This window comes from Podarcis raffonei, chromosome 2 (assembly GCF_027172205.1).
Source record: "Podarcis raffonei isolate rPodRaf1 chromosome 2, rPodRaf1.pri, whole genome shotgun sequence".
Lineage (NCBI taxonomy): Eukaryota > Metazoa > Chordata > Lepidosauria > Squamata > Lacertidae > Podarcis > Podarcis raffonei.
The window spans coordinates 112,629,814-112,637,285 of record NC_070603.1 but is presented as its reverse complement, the minus strand read 5'-3'; positions in this window follow the sequence as shown (position 1 = coordinate 112,637,285).

Below are 7,472 nucleotides of genomic sequence, written 5' to 3'. Positions count from 1 at the left end.
GACGCCACTTATATCTAGCTATGGGGGTTGGGCAGGGTGGAATTTGCTTCCAGATGGTGGTACTGGTGTGGTTTAGCTCACCTCCACGCCACACAATGTCATAGAATCATAGAATCATAGAATCATAGAATCATAGAGTTGGAAGAGACCACAAGGGCCATCGAGTCCAACCCCCTGCCAAGCAGGAAACACCATCAGAGCACTCCTGACATATGGTTGTCAAGCCTCTGCTTAAAGACCTCCAAAGAAGGAGACTCCACCACACTCCTTGGCAGCAAATTCCACTGTCGAACAGCTCTTACTGTCAGGAAGTTCTTCCTAATGTTTAGGTGGAATCTTCTTTCTTGTAGTTTGGATCCATTGCTCCGTGTCCGCTTCTCTGGAGCAGCAGAAAACAACCTTTCTCCCTCCTCTATGTGACATCCTTTTATATATTTGAACATGGCTATCATATCACCCCTTAACCTCCTCTTCTCCAGGCTAAACATGCCCAGCTCCCTTAGCCGTTCCTCATAAGGCATCGTTTCCAGGCCTTTGACCATTTTGGTTGCCCTCCTCTGGACACGTTCCAGTTTGTCAATGTCCTTCTTGAACTGTGGTGCCCAGAACTGGACACAGTACTCCAGGTGAGGTCTGACCAGAGCAGAATACAGTGGCACTATTACTTCCCTTGATCTAGATGCTATACTCCTATTGATGCAGCCCAGAATTGCATTGGCTTTTTTAGCTGCCGCGTCACACTGTTGGCTCATGTCAAGTTTGTGGTCAACCAAGACTCCTAGATCCTTTTCACATGTAGTGCTCTCAAGCCAGGTGTCACCCATCTTGTATTTGTGCCTCTCATTTTTTTTGCCCAAGTGCAATACTTTACATTTCTCCCTGTTAAAATTCATCTTGTTTGTTTTGGCCCAGTTCTCTAATCTGTCAAGGTCGTTTTGAAGTGTGTTCCTGTCCTCTGGGGTGTTAGCCACCCCTCCCAGTTTGGTGTCATCTGCAAATTTGATCAGGATGCCCTTGAGTCCATCATCCAAGTCGTTGATAAAGATGTTGAATAAGACCGGGCCCAAGACAGAACCCTGTGGCACCCCACTAGTCACTCTTCTCCAGGATGAAGAGGAACCATTGATGAGCACCCTTTGGGTTCGGTCAGTCAGCCAGTTACAAATCCACTGAGTGGTAGCATAGTCAAGACCACATTTTACCAGCTTCTTTACAAGAATATCATGGGGCACCTTGTCAAATGCCTCAGCTGTTAATCACCCTGTTAGCCTTGGAGGGGAGGGAACATACAGATAAAAATTTCTCTTGTCAGTGGATATGGTTGGGTTGCAGGGGCAAGTGAGAGGTGGGGCATGGAGGAAAGGGTAAACGCTACTTCCCTGCACGAAAGCCCCAACCCAAATTGCACACCTCTTCAGACACACACACACACACACACTTTTCTTTTTAACCAAAAGAAAAAATAGCACGGAGAAACCTGATCGCTTCCCATTTAGCTTGACCTTTGCTATGGACCCCAAGGAAACACACTCGACACTTCCTTATCCTTCAGTAAAAGCAACTCGCTGCTGCCACCTTCTGGCCAAGTCGAGTGTTTGTGAACTGCTCTGTATTTTGCAGGAGGGATTTGAGTGCATATTGGAACCTTATGAGGTTGATGCCATTAAAGCGATTAAAGGGTTCTGCCACCCTCGTGCAAAGAGCCCATTTTTAAAATGAAGCAGATTTTCTTGTGGTTAGGGGGGAAGTGACCGGAAAACGCATTATGAGCAAAGATTAAATGGAGAGATGTATAAACACCCCACGAGCCATGCAAGAGACATGCAAGAGGAATGCTCATTGTCATATAACTGCCCCGGAAATGAAATCAGATTGGGCACCTCTGTCTTGCCAGGATAATAATAATAATAATAATAATAATAATAATAATAATAATAATAATAATAATTTATTATTTATACCCCGCCCCCTCTGGCTGGGTTTCCCCAGCCACTCTGGGTGGCTTCCAACAAAACACTAAAATACAATAACCTATTAAATATTAGAAGCTTCCCTAAACAGGAGAGAGCCTTCCTGGGGAAGATATCTTATCCTACACTCTGGCCGAAGATGACATATGCCCCCCATGTATTCTCAAAACAGTCCTACGATATGGGTGAAGCTAGGAAGGAGTGCGTGGCCTAAAGTCCTCCAGTACGTTTTGTAGTAAGGAACTGAACACAGGTCTTCTTGTCTTAAGTCCAACACTCTAAGTGCTGGTGCTATAGGATGACAGAGAATGGCACCCAAGAGAACAAATGGAACATGTTTTATTTGGGTTCTCTCTCTCTCTCTCTGTGTGTCTCTCTTTTCATGAAGCCCAGAAATTATGTGTGGGCCAGCAGGCTAGTAAAAATAGTACAGTGGTACCTCGGGTTAAGTACTTAATTTGTTCTGGAGGTCCGTTCTTAACCTGAAACTGTTCTTAACCTGAAGCACCACTTTAGCTAATGGGGCCTCCCGCTGCCATCGTGCCACCGGAGCACGATTTCTGTTCTCATCCTGAAGCAAAGTTCTTAACCTGAAGCACTATTTCTGGGTTAGCGGAGTGTGTAACCTGAAGTGTATGTAACCTGAAGCGTGTGTAACCCGAGGTACCACTGTACACAATGTTAGGAAAAAATTGCAGGCAACCCCCCCTAATAATAATAATAATACATGTGTGAATAGCTTGTATAAACTTGCTCTGTGAGACTACATCACAGGATCTCTCAGGGGCAATTCATGTAGGCTAAGATATCAATGTTACAGGGGGGCAGAATTGGGAGGATAATGCGGGTGAATTTCAATTCACTTTGCTTTATAACACTGCATCAGAGAATACTCTGGGGAGGGGAGGGAGATCAGCTTCTGACAGAAGAGGAGGGGGACTATTCACCCCCCCTCACTGCCAGTGTGTCCCGAAGCAGAGAGACAGGAAGACACAGCGCTGTCCAGCTTTGAGATTGTTGCTGAGCAGCTAGAAGGGAGGGAGCAACTGGGTGATACAACAATAGAGAGGGGGGGAACCCAGCCCCCCGACTTTGTATGAGAACAAAAGAGACACAGCGGAGAGGCGGGACATCCTGTTGGTGAGCTGCTTCCTGAGGAAGTGGAAGAGAGGAGTCAGTGTGGGGTACTCCGATCCTGGCAGAGGGAGGCCGATCTGTGTTTGCAACATGATACTGTAATAAAAAGACTATAAATCAACCAGATGCTCGTTAATTCTTATTGGTGAGCTACCAGGAGGGAGAGGGGAACTTGACATACTGTTATGCACCGCCCAATCTCTGAGAGGTGTGAGATTCCAGGGGTTCTTAGCACCCACTCAGGGTTCATGTTTTCTTTTGGAAATGAGGCACAGCGGAGATTGAGGTGTCTTTATGTTATATGGTTTATTTACACACGTATACAACCCGAGCCTCCAGTGGAGGCGTTCACAGCAGTTCCCAAATTCATGCACAAACTGAAGCGGCACCAATCCTTCGGAATTGTCTCTTTTCCAAATTTTGTAATGCTTTTCTCCAACCGAACCAATGCGGGCAAGGATGCATAGATTGGGGGAAAGGTAGCGTAAAAAAATAAGTAGCAAAAATTAGTGGCAATGACTCGGACTGCATTCTGTTAGGGGAAATGGCTCATGAAAATATTATATGTTAAGTGGGTCCGGCCCGTCGTTGTTCAAGGTGCCTTGAGTTCGATATCCTTAAGAGATCCTTCGCTTTGATCCATTGGAGCATGGCATGTTGTTGCAGAGTCTATTTGTGGCGGAGGATCTGCGCATGTCTTTGTCAGTTCAGGTGCACCCAGTGCAGCACAGCTCCAGCAAGTATCCCCGCGGTGTTTGGAAGCACCTGGCGGCTGGTCCCGCTCCATGGCCACCGCTGCTCCAGCTGCGGCATTTTGTTGCAGAGGTCGTCGCTGTAGCAGCAAGTGGCGTTATAGGTGAATCCGAAGAAGGAGTCCTTCAGGCCCGATGCGTTACAGCTGGGAGACTGGTGGCTGCAGCCCAGCCAGGCAAAGAAGTAGAAGGGGCCTGGACATGAAATAAAGAGGGGGACAGGGTTACACTGGGGTGGGACTAGCAGCAAATTAACCCATGAATCTTAGAATCGCTATCAAGACCACCTGACCCAGGAATACTGCAGTACAGTGGTACCTCGGGTTACAGACGCTTCAGGTTACATACACTTCAGGTTACAGACTCCGCTAACCCAGAAATATTACCTCGGGTTAAGAACTTTGCTTCAGGGTGAGAAGAGAAATTGTGCAGCGGTGGTGCAGTGGCAGCAGGAGTCCCCATGAGCTAAAGTGGTGCTTCAGGTTAAGAACAGTTTCAGGTTAGGAACAGACCTCCAGAACGAATTAAGGTCTTAACCCGAGGTACCACTGTACTCAACTCTCTCCTGTTGATCTATCTAGCAATCTTGCTCCACCTATCTTTCATAGCCCATTGATCTGTTTGCCTATCTGCCTATAATCTATCATAGCCAACTGTCCAATTTCTGTCACTATCTGTTATCTGTCTATCTACCATAGTCTATCAACCATTTTCCTATATCTGTGGATCTATCAACCTTTATCATATCCTATAAATCAAGGTTTTTCCCAAATTTGGGTCTCCAGCTGTTTTTTTTTTTGGACTACAACTCCCATCATCCCTAGCTAGCAGGACTGGTCATCAGGGATGATAGGAATTGTAGTCCAAAGACAGCTGGAGACCCCAGTTTGGGAAACCCTGCTATAAATTATCTATCTGCCATCTATCATCTATCTAAATTGACCAATATCTTTTGCTTTGGAAGATGAAGTGTGAGAGAAATGGACTTGTGGTCATCTAAAAGTAGATGGCTTCTCCAGACTCTGCGCCCAGGGTAGTAATAATAATAATAATAATAATAATAATAATAATAATAATAATAATATTTATACCCCTCCCATCTGGCTGGGCTTCCCCAGCCACTCTGGGCGGCTTTCAAAAAAATATTAAAATACTGTAATACATCAAACATTAAAAGTGTTAAGTTGTGGGTGAACATATCAGACGACACAGCGATTCTTCAAACAGCTCTTGTTTATTCACAGGCCAGGACAGAACTGAACTGAAGGGCTCAGTCAGCCTGCTTATATAGAGCTCCAGTACACGTTACTGTAACAACTTTCTAAAACTATCCAATCACTGAATGTCACTTTCGATCCTTTATTTGCATAACTATCTACAGTATCCCCCTGCTGGCCCAGGGTGAGAACTTCAGTACATAACAAAAAACTTCCCTAAACAGGGCTGCTGTTGTACAAGCAGTCCCTAAACCGGGTGGTGCTGGTTGTACAAAAAGAATACAACACTGTTTCCTGCTGTGCAGAAGCCTATTCTCCAGTTTTATACAGGTTTTCTCCCCCTGCAAAAGAGCCTTCTGCTTTCCTTGCTGATTCCCAAGAGTAAGGTTCCTTTCATGTCATCATCATCATCATTTTTAATTTGTATACCGTCCTCCAATCTTACAATACTCAAGGCGGTTTACAAGCTGAAGAAACAAAAAATGTACACCTAATGCAATACAGAAATGTGATAATAAAACAAAACTAAGCAACCTACATCAAACGAAGTGAGTGTTCCGGTTTGCGAACGTTCTTTGGAACCTGAACGTCCAACGTGGCTTCCGATTGGCTGCAGGAACTTCCTGCAGCCAATCAGAAGCCACACCTTGGTTTCTGAATGTTTTGGAAGTTGAACGGATTTTTGGAACGGATTCCCTTTGACTTCCGAGGTACCACTGTGCTGAGCTGGACTGACCAAAGGCAGTTTCCTATGCTCACGACATTCCTCTCTTGACACTCACCAAACATTGCGAGCCGCGTTTCGCAGGTCCCGTTTGGTTTCGCCGTACACTCGTGTTCACCCCAGATGCACCCGTTGTATGGGTTCGCAACCTCACAGGCATGGCATTTCAGGGCCCTGGCTGCCGACAGGAGATACAGAGATGCAGGCTGTATTAAACAAAGGCAGAAGAGTGCAAACAGCAATTTGCACCAGTTCAGAACTGGCCCAGTCTAAACCTAGGGGTTGAAGGGGTTCGAGGTACCGTATTTTTCGCTCTATAAGACGCACTGGACCACAAGACGCACCTAGTTTTTGGAGTAGGAAAACAAGAAAAAAAATATTCTGAATCTCTGAAGCCAGAACAGCAAGAGGGATCAGAGAGCCAGTGTGGTGTAGTGGTTAAGAGCGGTAGTCTTGCAATCTGGGGAACCGGGTTTGAGTCTCCGCTCCTCCACATGCAGCTGCTGGGTGACCTTGGGCTAGTCACACTTCTCTGAAGTCTCTCAGCCCCACTCACCTCTGGGATAGCTGCGCAGCCTGCATTCGCTCCATAAGACGCACACACATTTCCCCCTACTTTTTAGGAGGGAAAAAGTGAGTCTTATAGAGCAAAAAATACGGTAGATTCTGCAAAATTGCAAAAAGGGAGGGAAGTGTTCTGGCCAGTGCAGCTGACTCTAACACCAAGAAAAAGATTTTATATATATATATATATATATATATATATATATATATATATATATATTCAAAGATCTTTAATGAAACTTTACATATATACATAATAGCCAAAAATCCCAATGATTCCCTCACATAAAATATAATATCTAAATTACAACAGCTGCATAATTTTAATTATAAAATCCACCCCCACCCTCTACTTCCCTCCACAGCAATTTGACTCTATATATTTCCGTCTACCTTTTCCCCCTTGCATTCTATAATAAATTATTTTTTTGTTAAATTCTGATTTCTGCTTCTTTCTTTATTGGTTTTGTTATTGCTTGCATTTTTTATTCTAAGCCTATTAGCATGTCATTTTTAGAACAATATTTTGGCATATAATCTTCGAAATACTTATAGATTTACAACAGTGGTTTGCAGAAGGTCATGACTCGGAGACAGAAGAGGGATGAAGCTGGGAGATAATGGAAGAACAGGAGGGGAAGGCAGCAGGGCCGGGGCAACTGACTGACACATTATCTTTAGAAAGCATTCCAGACCCCCCTTCTCCTAGGACCTGGAGGACAGTGAAAGTGGCAGAACAGAAAGTGAATAGACAAAAAAACGTACACAGCCACCGTATGTTAAGGGGTGGAGAGTCTGACGACTGAGGGTAAAAGGGGGGAGGAGATTACTTGGAGCAATGCCATTATCCCAGAGATGATGTTCTACATCTCTCTCTGTGAATATTGAATAAAATACATCAGTAAGAGATCCTTGAGGGACGTGGGTGGCGCTGTGGGCTAAACCACAGAGTCTAGGACTTGCCGATCAAAAAGTCGGCGGTTCGAATCCCCGCAACGGGGTGAGCTCCCATTGCTCGGTCCCTGCTCCTGCCACCCTAGCAGTTCGAAAGCACGTCAAAGTGCAAGTAGATAAATAGGTACCGCTCCGGCGGGAAGGTAAACGGCGT